We start from the raw sequence: 17607 nt of genomic DNA on the forward strand, positions 1-17607 counted from the left end.
TGGGGCAGCAAATTCCACAAACCTACCACCCTCTGAGTGAAGAAGTTTCTCCTCATCTCAGTTTTGAAAGAGCAGCCCCTTATTTTAAGATTATGCCCCCTAGTTCTAGTTTCACCCATCATTGGGAACATCCTCACCGCATCCACCCGATCAAGCCCCTTCACAATCTTATATGTTTCAATAAGATCGCCTCTCATTCTTCTGAACTCCAATGAGTAGAGTCCCAATCTGCTCAACCTCTCCTCATATGACCACCCCCTCATCCCCGGGATTAACCGAGTGAACCTTTTTTGTACTGACTCGAGAGCAAGTATGTCTTTTCTTAAGTATGGACACCAAAACTGTATGCAGTATTCCAGGTGCGGTCTCACCAATACCTTGTACAACTGCAGCAATACGTCGCTGCTTTTATATTCCATCCCCCTAGCAATAAAAGCCAACATTCCATTGGCCTTCTTGATCACTTGCTGCACCTGCATACTAACTTTTTGAGTTTCGTGCACCAGGACCCCCAGATCCCTTTGTACTTCAGTACTTTCCAGTTTCTTGCCATTAAGATAATAACTTGCTCTATGATTTTTCCTGCCAAAGTGCATAACCTCACACTTTCCAGTATTGTATTCCATCTGCCAAATCTCTGCCCACTTACTTAGCCTGTCTATGTCCCTTTGCAGGTTTTTTATGTCCTCCTCACTCACTACTTTCTGTCCCATATTTGTATCATCTGCAAACTTTGATATGTTACACTCGGTCCCCTCCTCCAAATCGTTAATATAGATTGTAAAGAGTTGGTCTCTGTCTCTCGAAAAGTGTCTCTGTGTAAGTCTATCTCTGACTCTCACTCAGTGTCTCTGTGTCTCTCTGACTCTCACTCAGTGTTTCTGTGTCTCTCTCTCTCTCGCTCAGTGATTCTGTGTCCCTCTCTGTCTCTCGCTCAGTGTCTCTGTGTCTCTCTGTCTCTCGCTCAGTGTCTTTGTGTCCCTCTCTGTATCTCGCTCAGTGTCTCTGTGTCTCTCTCTGTCCCTTGCTCAGTGTCTCTGTATCTCTCTGTCCCTTGCTCAGTGTCTCTGTGTCTCTCTCTGTCTCTCGCTCAGTGTCTCTGTGTCTCTCTCTGTCTCTCGCTCAGTGTCTCTGTGTCTCTCTCTGTCTCTCGCTCAGTGGCTCTGTCTCTCTCTGTCTCTCACTCAGTGTCTCTGTGTCTCTCTCTGTCTCTCTCTCAGTGTCTCTGTGTCTCTCTGTCTCTCTCGCTCAGTGTCTCTGTGTCTCTCTCTGTCTCTCGCTCCGTGTCTCTGTGTCTCTCAATTCAATTCAATTCAATTCAAATGCTTTATTGGCATGAAAGTTTACAGGGAACCATATTGCCAAAGTTTACATAACAAAAAGTACAGTTTTCCAACATTCTGTAGGTGTCAAACAATTTTGACCTTCGTTGGGTACATACAATATTACTTTAAACAATATTAATTTAACCAGTCTTTGTACATCAGTGGGTACATTCAGTATTAATTTTAAACAGTCCTCAGGTAGTGACATGTTGTTACATATTTGGCACCAAGGTATGGTCTGTCTACTTCTCCCAGGACTAATCTTAATTTTGACAGGTCATCCAATTCCTTGAAATCTGGGGTTGTTTGGCTGAGCTTGTCAAATAATATGTTTCTTGATGTGTTGAATTTTTCGCATTTTAGGAGGAAATGCATCTCTGTCTCAACCTCGCCGGCCAGACATTGATCACATATTCTATTCTCTCGAGGCTGCCAGGATTTCTTGTATCTTCCTTTTTCAATTGCCAGTTGGTGGTCGCTTAGTCTGTATCTGGTGAGGGTCTGTCTCTGTTTTGTGTCTCTGATGGTCGAGAGATAGTCTGCCAGTTTATATTCTCCTTTTAGGGCCCGGTAACATTCTAATCTGCTTTGGCTTTTGGTTATTTTGTTCCAATGTTCCAGGTAGGTTTCTTTGCTTTGTCTCTCTGTCTCTCGCTCAGTGACTCTGTGTCTCTCTCTGTCTCTCGCTAAGTGTCTGTGTTTCTCTCTGTATCTCGCTCAGTGTCCCTGTGTCTCTCTCTGTCTCTCGCTCAGTGTCTCTCTGTCTCTCGCTCAGTGTCTCTGTGTCTCTCTCTGTCTCTCGCTCCGTTTACCTGTGTCTCTCTCCGTTTCTCACTCGGTGTCTCTGTGTCTCTCTCTCTCTCTCGCTCAGTGTCTCTGTGTCTCTCTCTGTCTCTCACTCGGTGTCTCTGTGTCTCGCTCTCTCTCTCGCTCAGTGTCTCTGTGTCTCTCTCTGTCTCTCGCTCAGTGTCTCTGTGTCTCTCTCTGTCTCTCGCTCAGTGTCTCAGTGTTTCTCTCTGTCTCTCGCTTGTTGTTTCTCCAATTCCAATTCCAATTCAAATGCTTTATTGGCATGAAAGTTTACAGAGAACCATATTGCCAAAGCTTACATAGCAAAAAGGTACAGTTTTCCAACATTCTGTCGGTGTCAATCGATTTGACATTTGTTGGGTACATACAATATTACTTTTAAACAATATTAATTTTAAACAGTCTTTGTACTTCATTTGGTACGTTCAATATTAATTTTAAACAGTCTTAATTTTAAACAGTCCTCAGGTTGTGACATGTTGTTACATATTTGGCCCCAAGGTATGGTCTGTCTCCTTCTCCCAGGACTAATCTCAATTTTGACAGGTCATCCAATTCCTTGAAATCTGGGGTTGTTTGGCTTAGCTTGTTGAATAATATGTTTCTTAATGTGTTGAAATTTTCGCATTTTAGGAGGAAATGCATTTCTGTTTCAACCTCGCCGGCCAGACATTGATCGCATATTCTATTCTCTCTAGGCTGCCAGGATTTCTTGTATCTGCCTTTTTCAATTTCCAGTTGGTGGTCGCTTAGTCTGTACCTGGTGAGGGTCTGTCTCTGTTTTGTGTCTCTGATGGTCGTGAGGTAGTCTGCCAGTTTATATTCTCTTTTTAGGGCCCGGTAGCATTCTAATCTGCTTTGGCTTTCGGTTATTTTGTTCCAATGTTCCAGGTAGGTTTCTTTGCATTGTTTAAAGATTTGGTTCACTCGGATTGGCGTTTGGACGGTTGTGTTGGTCTGGGGCTGGTCAGGGTCCGGCTGAGTACTTATTTTCAGTAGCAGCTGACTCAGGGGACTCTTTTCTGGGTTTAGCTCTTGGGTCTGAAAGGCTTTGAAATGAAGGGTGTCTGGGGAGCTAGATTTGAGGTGATTTAGGAAGTTTAGTGCTCGTTTTTGGATGTTTATTATCAGTGGGTATCTGCCTAGTTCGGCTCTGCATGCATTTGTTGGCGTTTTTCTTTGGGTGCGAAGGATGCTTCGGCAGAATTCTGCATGTAGGGCTTCTATTGTGTGTTTTTCCCATTTAGTGTAGCTTTGGTGATTTAGCGGGCCCCATACTTCACTACCGTACAGTGCAATGGGCAGGATTATGCTGTCAAATATTTTGAGCCAGATTTTGATTGGGATTTGGATGTTGTAGAATTTTCTTTTTTATTGCATATAGGGCTCTTCGGGCTTTTTCTTTTAGTGCATTCACTGCTATGCTGAAGCTCCCTGATGCTGTAATAGTTAGACCAAGGTAGGTGTAGCTCATAGTGTGTCCTATGGTGGTATCACTGAGTGTAAACTGGTATTTGTTTTCCTGACATCTGGGCCTTTTTTGAAAAATCATGATGTTGGTTTTCTTTAAATTTACTGTTAGAGCCCAATTTTGGCAGTATTTGTCGAGTAGGTCTAGTTGTTGCTGTAATCCCTGTTCTGTGGGAGACAGCAGAACCAGGTCGTCCGCATAGAACAGGGATTTCACTTCTCCATCCAGGAGACGGAGACCTGGTGACTCGCTTTGCTCCAGCATGTCTGCTAATTCATTTATGTATATGTTGAACAGGGTCGGGCTCAAATTGCAGCCCTGCCGGACGCCTCTTCTCTGGGTGAAGAAATCGGTGCGTTTGTCTCCAATTTTGACCCCGCATTTGTTTTTCAGATACATTGATTTAATAAGGTCATAGACTTTGCCCCCTATTCCACACTGAAGAAGCTTATAATAGAGCCCTTCATGCCATATAGAGTCAAAGGCTTTCTTGAAGTCGATGAAACAGGCGAATATTTTCCCATTTTTTGTTTGGTGTATATGTTTTTCAATGAGGGTGTGAAGGTTATAGATATGGTCGGCGGTGCGGTGTTTTGGAAGAAAGCCTATTTGGTTTTTTCTGAGGATATTATGTTTGTTAAGAAAATCAAGTAATCTACTATTTAGAATACTGCAGAATAACTTCCCTAGACAACTGTTGACACAGATGCCGCGGTAGTTATTTGGGTCTGATTTGTTTCCACTTTTATATATGGGGGAGATTAGTCCTTGGCACCAGATATCGGGAAAACAGCCTGAACGTAATATGATGTTGAATAATTTGAGTACCGCACCCTGCATCTCCATATTGCTGAACTTGAGCATTTCATTTTTGATGTTGTCTGGGCCACAGGCACCAAGCAATGAATATCCTGAACAAAGAATCCCTTGGAAGCCCCAAATGGATCGTGATCCACACAGGCACGAACGACCTACGCGCCCTACAGGAAGGCACTGCTAGGGCGGTGAGCAGGATGGCGGAAAAGGCCAGCAGGGAATTCCCCGAGGCGCAGATCGTGATCTCCACACTACTGCCCAGAAAGGACACCCCAGCCTATATAATCCACAACACCAACAGGGAGATCGACACGAGATGTTCTGTCCTCCCCAACGTCTCCCTGGCCCATCATCCAAACATCAACACAAGGGACCTCTATGACGAAATACATCTACTCAAACAGTGGATGTGGGTCTTCGCAAGAAACCTCATAAACACTGCCAAAAGACGCAGCCCTCCCACCCCCTCTACCATTGGGAGCCCAAACAGGACCACCAATGTCCCCCACCCCCCATTACAAAACCAACAACAGAACCGTGCTTCTATACCTGACCCAAGACCCCCCTCTAGACCACAGACTGTAGACCAAGAACTGAGAAAGATCATGACGATGCTGAACAGCCTGATAGAAAGCCGGAGAAATTATTAATATTGTTATTTATCATTATCATTATTGTTATCTTATCAGTATTATTACTACTATTAGTTAGCTATATGTGCATACCTCATGAAATTTATACTAAATCATCATTTAGCATTATAGAAAATAGTGTTTCCACACTCATCCCACAAAATAGGTCCATTTTATTTCATTTTTTTGAACTATATGGGGCAAGATCAAGAACGACAAAATCTTGAGGTGGAGAATCGAGCTTTCCACCTATGATTATGAGATCTTGTACCGGCCCGGTAAACTGAACGACCCCCCTGATGCTCTTTCACGCATTACATGCGCCAGCGCGCAAAGTGATAGACTTCAGACCCTCCACAATGACCTCTGCCACCCCGGAGTCACCAGACTCTACCATTTCATTAAGGCCCGCAACCTGCCATACTCCATCGAGGAGGTCAGGACCATGACCAGGAACTGCCAGATCTGTGCTGAGTGCAAACCGCACTTCTATAAGCCGGACAGAGCAAGCCTGATCAAGGCCACCCGCCCCTTCGAGCGTCTGAGCATCGACTTCAAGGGGCCCCTACCGTCATCCGACCGTAATGTGTACTTCCTCAACATCGTTGATGAGTACTCCCGTTTCCCCTTTGCCTTCCCTTGCCCAGACATGACCAGTAACACGGTCATTAAATGCCTGAACAAACTCTTCGCCTTGTTCGGGTTCCCAAACTATATACATAGTGACCGGGGCGCCTCCTTCATGAGCGAGGAACTCCGTCAGTTCCTATTGGAGAGGGGTATTGCAGCAAGCAGGACCACCAGCTACAACCCCCGAGGGAACGGCCAGGTGGAAAGACAGAACGCGACGGTATGGAAGGCCACCCTCTTAGCCTTAAAGTCTAAGGGCCTCCCAACCTCCCGCTGGCAAGAGGTCCTCCCGATTGCGCTGCACTCCATCCGGTCACTACTTTGCACTGCCATTAACACCACCCCCCATGCTCGAATGTTTGTCTTCCCCAGGAAGTCGACTACGGGAACCACCCTACCAACCTGGCTGACCTCTCCGGGACCCGTCTTGCTGCGAAAGCACGTGAGGGCCCATAAAACGGACCCCCTGGTCGAGAAGGTGAACCTCCTGCACGCCAACCCCCAGTACGCCTATGTGGCTTACCCAGACGGACGGGAGGACACTGTCTCCTTACGAGACCTCGCACCCTCACCCCCCCCTCCCAACCCCCCGAGTCCAGCCGAGGTAGACGGCATGCCGGAACCCCACGAGCCTTTGCCGACTACGCAGACACCAGCTTTAACACCGGATAATGTAACACCGCCGCTGCGACGATCGGAGAGGCTAACGAAGCCTCCGGACAGACTGACATACCAGAGCTGGTAATACACTTCACCCCGCCGGACTCTAATCTAAACAAGGGGTGAATGTGGTAAACCACTGTTATAGTTATCACTGTATATTGTTCTCACTGTCACATCACTACACGAGGTCGCCTCTTGTCGCACTGTTATACCTGGGCTGACCACCTCCGACTCCGCCCATTACCTGCCCAGGTATAAAGGTAGCTGACTGGCTAGTATTCCTCCCTGTTGGATCGGATCACCCACGAGGGTGGGCTCTGTTATTTAGCCAATAAAAACCTTCAGTTACGTTCTTAACTCGTCGCCTTTTATTGGACTAATTGATAGGCATATCACTATATAAATGCGTTCTTTCCACATAAGCTGCTGGAATATCCAGGGCCTCCGCTCCTCAACTTTTGGGATGAAGAGTACAGACCCTGAATTCCTAAAAGCTATAAAAGACATTGATATAATTGTGTTAACAGAAACATGGTGCCAAAAGGACGTGCCGACCCACTGTACTCCAATGTACCATGAAATCATTGTGCCCTCAGTAAAGAACACTAAAACAGGCAAGGGCAGAACCTCCAGGGGAATATTGGTGTGGTATAAAGGAGAACTGGACAAACACATCTCACCGGTAAAACAGGGAAAATCACACGTATGGCTAAAACTAGATAAAAATATAGGAATAGCAAAAAAAGATGTTTACTTAAGTGCGATCTACATACCTCCAATAGAATCGCCATATTTCGAAGAGGAGTTATTTGATACTCTCCACATGGAAATCAGCCATTTCCAGGCCCAAGGAAAGGTAATAATATGTGGGGACCTAAATGCAAGGACCGGTTGTGAACCTGACTTCATAGACCCACAGGGAAACAACCATGTGTTTGGCCAGACCCCTTTAGATGTCACACCAGCCATCGCAAATCGGAACAACCTTGATCGTGATGTAAATAAAAGCGGTAGGGAGGTAGTGCAACTCTGCCGAACCTTAGGCCTGTACATAGTTAACGGTAGGTTCAGAGGGGACTCCCTAGGGAGACTCACATACTCCTCAACTCTTGGGTCTAGTGTGGTGGACTATACAATCACTGACCTGGACCCCTGCGATATCAACTCATTCACTGTCAGGCAGCAATCCCCCCTTTCAGACCATAACCAAATAAATATGTACCTTAAACTTTCTGCCCAAACTACAGACACAAAAAAGGAACCCAGTAAGCTCCATAAAATAAACCAGACATACAGATGGGCCCCAGACAGTGGAGAAAAATTCATCACAGCACTAAAGTCACCTGATCTCACAAGTAAAATATCAAATTTTAAAGAAAACCCACAGAGAGAACTCGCTTGGTGTTTCTCTCTCTCCTGCTCTGCATCTCTGTGTCTCTTTCTCTCACTCGCTCAGTGTCTCTGTGTCCCTCTGTACCTCTCACTCAGTGTCCCTGTGTTTCTCTCTGTCTCTCGCTCAGTGTCTCTGTCTCTCTCTCTGTCTCTCGCTCAGTGTCTTCGTGTCTCTCTCTGTCTCTCGCTCATTGTCTCTGTCTCTCTCTCTGTCTCTCGCTCAGTGTCTCAGTGTCTCTCTCTGTCTCTCACTCGGTGTATCTGTCTCTCGTCCAGTGTCTCTGTGTCCCTCTGTGTCTCTAGCTTAGTGTCTCTGTGTCTCTCTCTGTCCCTCGCTCAGTGTCTCTGTGTCTCTCTCTGTCTCTCGATCAGTGTCTCTGTGTCCCTCTCTGTCTCTCGCTCAGTGTCTCTGTGTCTCTCTCTGTCTCTCGCTCAGTGTCTCTGTGTCTCTCTCTGTCTCTCGCTCAGTGTCTCTGTGTCTCTCTCTGTCTCTCGCTCAGTGTCTCTGTGTCTCACTCTGTCTCTCATTCAGTGTCTTTGTGTCTCTCTCTGTCTCTCGCTCGGTGTCTCTGTATCTCACTCTGTCTCTCGGTCAGTGTCTCAGTGTCTCTCTCTGTCTCTCGCTCAGTGTCTCTGTGTCTCTCTCTGTCTCTCGCTCCGTGTCTCTGTATCTCACTCTGTCTCTCGCTCAGTGTCTCAGTGTCTCTCTCTGTCTCTCGCTCAGTGTCTCTGTGTCTTGTTCTGCCTCTCGCTCAGTGTCTCTGTGTCTCTGTCTGTCTCTCGCTCAGTGTGTCTGTGTCTCTCTCTGTCTCTCGCTCAGTGTCCCTGTGTCTCTCTGTCTCTCGCTCAGTGTCTCTGTGTCTCTCTCTGTCTCTCGCTCAGCGTCTCTGTGTCTCTCTCTGTCTCTCGCTCAGTGCCTCTCTGTCTCTCGCTCAGTGTCTCTGTGTCTCTCTCTGTCTCTCGCTCCGTTTATCTGTGTCTCTCTCCGTTTCTCACTCGGTGTCTCTGTGTCTCTCTCTCTCTCTCGCTCAGTGTCTCTGTGTCTCTTTCTGTCTCTCGCTCAGTGTCTCTGTGTCTCTCTCTGTCTCTCGCTCAGTGTCTCTGTGTCTCTCGCTCAATGTCACTCTCTGTCACTCAATTTATCCGTGTCGTTCTCCTTCTCTCGCTCAGTGTCTCAGTGTTTCTCTCTGTACCTCTCGCTCAGTGCCCCTGTGTGTCTCTCTGTCTCTCGCTCATTGTCTCTGTCACTCTCTCTGTCTCTCGCTCACTGTCTCTGTCCAATTCCAATTCCAATTCCAATTCAAATGCTTTATTGGCATGAAGGTTTACAGAGAACCATATTGCCAAAGCTTACATAGCAAAAAGGTACAGTTTTCCAACATTCTGTAGGTGTCAATCGATTTGACATTTGTTGGGTACATACAATATTACTTTTAAACAATATTAATTTTAAACAGTCTTTGTACTTCATTTGGTACGTTCAATATTAATTTTAAACAGTCTTAATTTTAAACAGTCCTCAGGTTGTGACATGTTGTTACATATTTGGCCGCAAGGTATGGTCTGTCTCCTTCTCCTAGGACTAATCTCAATTTTGACAGGTCATCCAATTCCTTGAAATCTGGGGTTGTTTGGCTTAGCTTGTTGAATAATATGTTTCTTGATTTGTTGAATTTTTCGCATTTTAGGAGGAAATGCATCTCTGTTTCAACCTCGCCGGCCAGACATTGATCGCATATTCTATTCTCTCTAGGCTGCCAGGATTTCTTGTATCTGCCTTTTTCAATTTTCAGTTGGTGGTCGCTTAGTCTGTACCTGGTGAGGGTCTGTCTCTGTTTTGTGTCTCTGATGGTCGTGAGGTAGTCTGCCAGTTTATATTCTCTTTTTAGGGCCCGGTAACATTCTAATCTGCTTTGGCTTTCGGTTATTTTGTTCCAATGTTCCAGGTAGGTTTCTTTGCATTTTTTAATGATTTGGTTCACTCGGATTGGTGTTTGGACGGCTGTGTTGGTCTGGGGCTGGTCAGGGTCCGGCTGAGTACTTAGTTTCAGTAGCAGCTGAATCAGGGGACTCTTTTCTGGGTTTAGCTCTTGGGTCTGAAAGGCTTTGAAATGAAGGGTGTCTGGGGAGCTAGATTTGAGGTGATTTAGGAAGTTTAGTGCTCGTTTTTGGATGTTTATTATCAGTGGGTATCTGCCTAGTTCGGCTCTGCATGCATTTGTTGGCATTTTTCTTTGGGTGCGAAGGATGCTTCGGCAGAATTCTGCATGTAGGGCTTCTATTGTGTGTTTTTCCCATTTAGTGTAGCTTTGGTGATTTAGCGGGCCCCATACATCACTACCGTACAGTGCAATGGGCAGGATTATGCTGTCAAATATTTTGAGCCAGATTTTGATTGGGATTTGGATGTTGTAGAATTTTCTTTTTATTGCATATAGGGCTCTTCGGGCTTTTTCTTTTAGTGCATTCACTGCTATGCTGAAGCTCCCTGATGCTGTAATAGTTAGACCAAGGTAGGTGTAGCTCATAGTGTGTCCTATAGTGGTATCACTGAGGGTAAACTGGTATTTGTTTTCCTGACATCTGGGCCTTTTTTGAAAAATCATGATGTTGGTTTTCTTTAGATTTACTGTTAGAGCCCAATTTTGGCAGTATTTGTCGAGTAGGTCCAGTTGTTGCTGTAATCCCTGTTCTGTGGGAGACAGCAGAACCAGGTCGTCCGCATAGAACAGGGATTTCACTTCTCCATCCAGGAGACGGAGACCTGGTGACTCGCTTTGCTCCAGCATGTCTGCTAATTCATTTGTCTGTCTCTCATGCAGCGTCTCTGTGTCTCTCTCTGTCTCTCGCTCAGTCTCTCTGTCTCTCTCGCTCAGTGTCTCTGTGTCACTCAGTTCAGTTCAGTTCAGTTCAGTTCAAATGCTTTATTGGCATGAAAGTTTACAGAGAACCATATTGCCAAAGCTTACATAGCAAAAAGGTACAGTTTTCCAACATTCTGTAGGTGTCAATCGATTTGACATTTGTTGGGTATATACAATATTACTTTTAAACAATATTAATTTTAAACAGTCTTTCTACTTCATTTGGTATGTTCAATATTAATTTTAAACAGTCTTACTTTTAAACAGTCCTCAGGTTGTGACATGTTGTTACATATTTAGCCCCAAGGTATGGTCTGTCTCTCTCTGACTCTTGCTCTTGCTCACTGTCTCAGTGTCTCTCGCTCTGTCTCTCGCTCACTATCTCTGTGTCTCTGTCTCTCGCTCAGTGTCTCTGTGTCTCTCTCTGTCTCTCGCTCACTGACGCAGTGTCTCTCTCTGTCTCTCGCTCAGTGTCTCTGTGTCTCTCTCTGTCTCTCACTCAGTATCTCTGTGTCTCTCTCTGTCTCTCACTGAGTGTCTGTGTCTCTCTGTCTCTCTCGCTCAGTGTCTCTGTGTCTCTCTCTGTCTCTCGCTCCGTGTCTCTGTGTCTCTCTCTGTATCTCGCTCAGTGTCTCTGTCTCTCTCTCTGTCTCTCGCTCAGTTTCTCTGTGTCTCTCTCTGTCTCTCGCTCAGTGTCTCTGTGTCTCTGTCTCTCGCTCAGTGTCTCTGTGTCCCTCTGTCTCTCGCTCAGTGTCTCTGTGTCTCTCTCTGTCTCTCGCTCACTCTCTCTGTGTCTCTCTCTGTCTCTCGCTCAGTGTCTCTGTGTCTCTCTGTCTCTCGCTCAGTGTCTCTGTGTCTCTCTCTGTCCCTCGCTCAGTGTCTCTGTCCCTCGCTCAGTGTCTCTGTGTCAAAATCTGTCTCTCGCTCAGTGTCTCTGTGTCTCTCGCTGTCTCTCGCTCAGTGTCTCTCTGTCTCTCTCTGTCTCTCACTCAGTGTCTCTGTGTCAATCTCTGTCTCTCTCTCGGTTTTTCTGTCTCGCTTGCTCAGTGTCTCTGTGTCTCTCTCTGTCTCTCGCTCAGTGTCTCTGTGTCTCTCTCTGTCTCTCACTCAGTGTCTCTGTGTCTCTGTCTGTCTCTCACTCAGTGTCTCTGTGTCTCTCTGTCTCTCACTCAGTGTCTCTGTGTCTCTGTCTGTCTCTCACTCAGTGTCTCTGTGTCTCTCTGTCTCTCACTCAGTGTCTCTGTGTCTCTCTGTCTCTCACTCAGTGTCTCTGTGTCTCTGTCTGTCTCTCGCTCATTGTCTCTGCGTCTCTCTGTCTCTCGCTCAGTGTCTCTGTCTCTCTCTCAGTGTCTCTGTGTCTCTCTCTGTCTCTCACTCAGTGTCTCTGTGTCTCTCTGTCTCTCTCGCTCAGTGTCTCTGTGTCTCTCTCTGTCTCTCGCTCAGTGTCTCTGTGTCCCTCTCTGTCTCTCACTCAGTGTCTCTGTGTCTCTCTGTCTCTCTCGCTCAGTGTCTCTGTGTCTCTTTCTGTCTCTCGCTCAGCGTCTGTGTCTCTCTGTCTCTCTCGCTCAGTGTCTCTGTGTCTCTCTCTGTCTCTCGCTCCGTGTCTCTGTCTCTCTCTGCCTCTCACTCAGTGTCCCTGTGTCTCTCTGTCTCTCGCTCAGTGTCTCTGTGTCTCTCTGTCTCTCTCGCTCAGTGTCTCTGTGTCTCTTTCTGTCTCTCGCTCAGCGTCTCTGTGTCTCTCTGTCTCTCTCGCTCAGTGTCTCTGTGTCCCTCTCTGTCTCTCACTCAGTGTCTCTGTGTCTCTCTGTCTCTCTCGCTCAGTGTCTCTGTGTCTCTCTCTGTCTCTCGCTCAGTGTCTCTGTGTCTCTCTCTGTCTCTCGCTCAGTGTCTCTGTGTCTCTCTCTGTCTCTCGCTCAGTGTCTCTGTGTCTCTCTCTGTCTCTCGCTCAGTGTCTTTATGTCTCCCTCTGTCTCTCGCTCAGTGTCCCTGTGTCTCTCTCTGTCTCTCGCTCAGTTTCTCTGTGTCTCTCTCTGTCTCTCGCTCAGTGTCTCTGTGTCTCTCTCTGTCTCTCGCTCAGTGTCTCTGTGTCTATCGCTCAGTGGCTCTGTCTCCCACTGTCTCTGTGACATTCTCTATCTCTCACTCAGTGTCTTTTTGTTGCTCTGTGTCTCTCGCTCATTGTGTCGGTGTCTATCTCTGTCCCTTGCTCAGTGTCTCTGTGTCTCTCTCTGTCTCTCGCTCAGTGTCCCAGTGTCTCTGTGTCCCTCTCTGTCTCTCGCTCAGTGTCCCAGTGTCTCTGTGTCTCTCTCTGTATCTCGCCCAGTGTCTCTGTGTCTCTCTCTGTCTCTCGCTCAGTGTCTCTGTGTCTCTCTCTGTCTCTCGCTCAGTGTCTCTGTGTCTCTCTCTGTCTCTCGCTCAGTGTCTCTGTGTCTCTCTCTGTCTCTCGCTCAGTGTCTCTGTGTCTCTCTCTCTGTCTCTCGCTCAGTCTCTCTGTGTCTGTCTCTGTCTCACGCTCAGTGTCTCTGTGTCTCTCTTTGTCTCTCGCTCGGTTTTTCTGTCTCGCTTGCTCAGTGTCTCTGTGTCTCTCTCTGTCTGTCGCTCATTGTCTCTGCATCGCTCTGTCTCTCGCTCAGTGTCTCTGTGTCTCTCTCTGTCCCTCGCTCAGTGTCTCTTTGTTGCTCTGTGTCTCTCGCTCAGTCTCTCTATCTGACTATCACTCAGTCTCTCTGTGTCTCTCTCTGTCTCTCGCTCAGTCTCTCCAGCTGACTATCACTCAGTGTCTCTGTGTCTCTCTCTCTGTCTCTCGCTCAGCGTCTCTGTGTCTCTCTCTGTCTCTCGCTCAGTATCTCTGTGTCTCTCGCTGTCTCTCGCTCAGTGTCTCTGTGTCTCTCGCTGTCTCTCGCTCAGTGTCTCTGTGTCTCTCTCTGTCTTTCACTCAGTGTCTCCGTGTCTCTCTCGCTCAGTGTCTCTGTGTCACTCAATTCAATTCAATTCAATTCAATTCAAATGCTTTATTGGCATGAAAGTTTACAGGGAACCATATTGCCAAAGCTTACATTGCAAAAAGGTACAGTTTTCTAACATTCTGTAGGTGTCAATCGATTTGACATTTGTTGGGTACATACAATATTACTTTTAAACAATATTAATTTTAAACAGTCTTTGTACTTCATTTGGTACGTTCAATATTAATTTTAAACAGTCTTAATTTTAAACAGTCCTCAGGTTGTGACATGTTGTTACATATTTGGCCCCAAGGTATGGTCTGTCTCCTTCTCCTAGGACTAATCTCAATTTTGACAGATCATCCAATTCCTTGAAATCTGAGGTTGTTTGGCTTAGCTTGTTGAATAATATGTTTCTTGATGTGTTGAATTTTTCACATTTTAGGAGGAAATGCATTTCTGTTTCAACCTCGCCAGCCAGACATTGATCGCATATTCTATTCTCTCTAGGCTGCCAGGATTTCTTGTATCTGCCTTTTTCAATTTCCAGTTGGTGGTCGCTTAGTCTGTACCTGGTGAGGGTCTGTCTCTGTTTTGTGTCTCTGATGGTCGTGAGGTAGACAGAGTGAGAGGTAGTCACTCTCTCTCTGACTCTTGCTCACTGTCTCAGTGTCTCTCGCTCTGTCTCTCGCTCAGTGTCTCTGTGTCTCTGTCTCTCGCTCAGTGTCTCTGTGTCTCTGTCTCAGTGTCTCTGTGTCTCTCTCTGTCTCTCGCTCAGAGTTCTGTGTCTCATCAGAACATAAGAACATAAGAAATAGGAGCAGGATTAGGCCAATCGGCCCCTCGAGCCTGCTCCACCATTCAATAAGATCATGGCTGATCTGATCCTCACCTCAAATCTCCTATCACTCTCCATCCACCCGAACACATGTGATCTCCAGGGAGAGGCGAAAAACCAGATAAAGACCCAATGGCCAATTTGGGAGAAAAAAATCTGGGAAATTCCTCTCCAACCCATCTAGGCGATCAAAATTCTTCCAGGAGATCACTCTGTCCCTATATTTTCTACAGTACTGACCTTCTGTAAAGGCGATCTCCACCCCAGCCAGGAACAGGAAAAAACCATCTCCTGAAATCTAACACAGAATTAAAACACAGTAGGAGCAGAACCAGGCTACACGGCCCCTGGGCCCACTCCACTACCCACAGGGCCATGACCATTCGGAACCTAGACTCATGTCCAATTTCCTGCCCGCTCCCCGTAACCCTTAATTCCCTTTACTTCTAGGAAACTATCTATGTCTGTTTTAAATTTATTTAATGATGTAGCTTCCACAGATTTCTGGGGCAGCAAATTCCACAAACCTACCACCCTCTGAGTGAAGAAGTTTCTCCTCATCTCAGTTTTGAAAGAGCAGCCCCTTATTTTAAGATTATTCCCCCTAGTTCTAGTTTCACCCATCATTGGGAACATCCTCACCGCATCCACCCGAGCAAGCCCCTTCACAATCTTATATGTTTCAATAAGATCGCCTCTCATTCTTCTGAACTCCAATGAGTAGAGTCCCAATCTACTCAACCTCTCCTCATATGACCATCCTCTCAACCCCGGGATTAACCGAGTGAACCTTCTTTGTACTGACTCGAGAGCAAGTATGTCTTTTCTTAAGTATGGACACCAAAACTGTATGCAGTATTCCAGGTGCGGTCTCACCAATACCTTGTACAACTGCAGCAATACGTCACTGCTTTTATATTCCATCCCCCTAGCAATAAAAGCCAACATTCCATTGGCCTTCTTGATCACTTGCTGCACCTGCATACTAACTTTTTGAGTTTCGTGCACCAGGACCCCCAGATCCCTTTGTACTTCAGTACTTTCCTGTTTCTTGCCATTAAGATAATAACTTGCTCTATGATTTTTCCTGCCAAAGTGCATAACCTCACACTTTCCAGTATTGTATTCCATCTGCCAAATCTCTGCGCACTTACTTAGCCTGTCTATGTCCCTTTGCAGGTTTTTTATGTACTCTTCACTCACTACTTTCCGTCCCATCTTTGTATCATCTGCAAACTTTGATATGTTACACTCGGTCCCCTGCTCCAAATCGTTAATATAGATTGTAAAGAGTTGGTCTCTGTCTCTCGATAAGTGTCTCTGTGCAAGCCTATCTCTGACTCGCACTCAGTGTCTCTGTGTCTCCCGCTCAGTGTCTCTGTGTCCCTCTCTGTATCTCGCTCAGTGTCTCTGTGTGTCTCTCTGTCCCTTGCTCAGTGTGTTTGTTTCTCTCTCTGTCTCTCGCTATGTGTCTCTATGTCTCTCTGTCTCGCGCTCAGTGTCTCTGTCTCTCAGACTCTCACTCAGTGTCTCTGTGTCTCTCTGTCTCTCGCTCAGTGTCTCTGTGTCTCTCTCTGTCCCTTGCTCAGTGTCTCTGTTTCTCTCTCTGTCTCTCGCTCAGTGTCTCTGTGTCTCTCTGTCTCTCACTCAGTGTCTCTGTGTCTCTCTGTCTCTCGCTCAGTGTTTCTGTGTCTCTCTCTGTCTCTTGCTCAGTGTCTCTGTGTCTCTCTCTGTCTCTCACTCAGAGTCTGTGTCCCTCTCTGTCTCTCACTCAGTGTCTCTGTGTCTCTCTCTGTATCTCACTCAGTGTCTCTGTGTCTCTCTCTGTCTCTCACTCAGTGTCTCTGTGTCTCTCTCTGTCTCTCGCTCAGTGTCTCTGTGTCTCTCTCTGTATCTCACTCAGTGTCTCTGTGTCTCTCTCTGTCTCTCACTCAGTGTCTCTCTGTCTCTCGCTCAGTGTCTCTGTGTCTCTCTCTGTCTCTCGCTCAGTGTTTCTGTGTCTCTCTCTGTCTCTTGCTCAGTGTCTCTGTGTCTCTCTCTGTCTCTCACTCAGAGTCTGTGTCCCTCTCTGTCTCTCACTCAGTGTCTCTGTGTCTCTCTCTGTATCTCACTCAGTGTCTCTGTGTCTCTCTCTGTCTCTCACTCAGTGTCTCTGTGTCTCTCTCTGTCTCTCGCTCAGTGTCTCTGTGTCTCTCTCTGTATCTCACTCAGTGTCTCTGTGTCTCTCTCTGTCTCTCACTCAGTGTCTCTCTGTCTCTCGCTCAGTGTCTCTGTGTCTCTCTCTGTCTCTCGCTCAGTGTCTCTGTGTCTCTCTCTGTCTCTCGCTCAGTGTCTCTGTGTCTCTCTCTGTCTCACGCTCAGTGTCTCTGTGTCTCTCTCAGTCTCTCGCTCAGTGGCCTAGAAATTCAGTTCGGACGCTAGTGCGGCGCTAAAGTTGGGCGCTCGGCAAATTTAGCGGCCGCCGGAAAGTGCAGGCGAGCTCGCCGAAATTCAGTAGATTTCGCCAACTTTTTGGCCGAGCGCTGCAAAAGGCATTGGAACCCTGTGTTCAGGCGCTAATCCGGCGATGCAGCCTGATAACGCCGATTCCGGGCGCAGCGCAGGTGCGATCATGTGCTGAGTGTCAGCAGACACCCTGACGCCGGCCAGCTCTTAAAGGGGGAAGGGTCAACTTTGACTGCAGCCACGCCCTGCATGCTGTAGCCCTGCAACTAGGCCTCAGGACTGGTTGTGTCCCAAATCAACGCCTGGAGGTCATGGAGAGGGCCCGTGAAAGAGCCCAGCGGTTCTCTGAGCATGCGCTGGGTGTGCTCCTTCATGGGGTACGCAAGAGAAGACGGGTCGTGTGCCCGGCTAGTGGCAGGAAGGCTCCCAGGAGCCAGTTCAGGGAGGCGTGGACCAAAATTGCCCGGAGGGTCTCCTCCAACTCCGATGTTCCCAGGAGTGCGGACCAGTGCCGCAAGAAATACAATGACCTATGTCGGCTGGTCAAGGTGAGTACCCTTTCCAGTGTCCCCCTCATCCTTGCATGTGCACCTCCCATTAGGGCCAAAGGGACATCAAAGGTCTAATGCCCAGCCCTCCTGCCGCTGCAATGGCACTTGCATGTTAATCAATTGCTCTTTCTGCACTTATCACACTGTCCAAACTATTCCACCATGGGAGGCCTCACACACAGCAACAGGGCACCACACTGTGCAAGCTCTTCCACCATGGGAGGC

This window comes from Somniosus microcephalus, unplaced genomic scaffold, assembly GCF_052327205.1.
Source record: "Somniosus microcephalus isolate GS21.2 unplaced genomic scaffold, FLI_Smic_1.0 unresolved_chr2, whole genome shotgun sequence".
Lineage (NCBI taxonomy): Eukaryota > Metazoa > Chordata > Chondrichthyes > Squaliformes > Somniosidae > Somniosus > Somniosus microcephalus.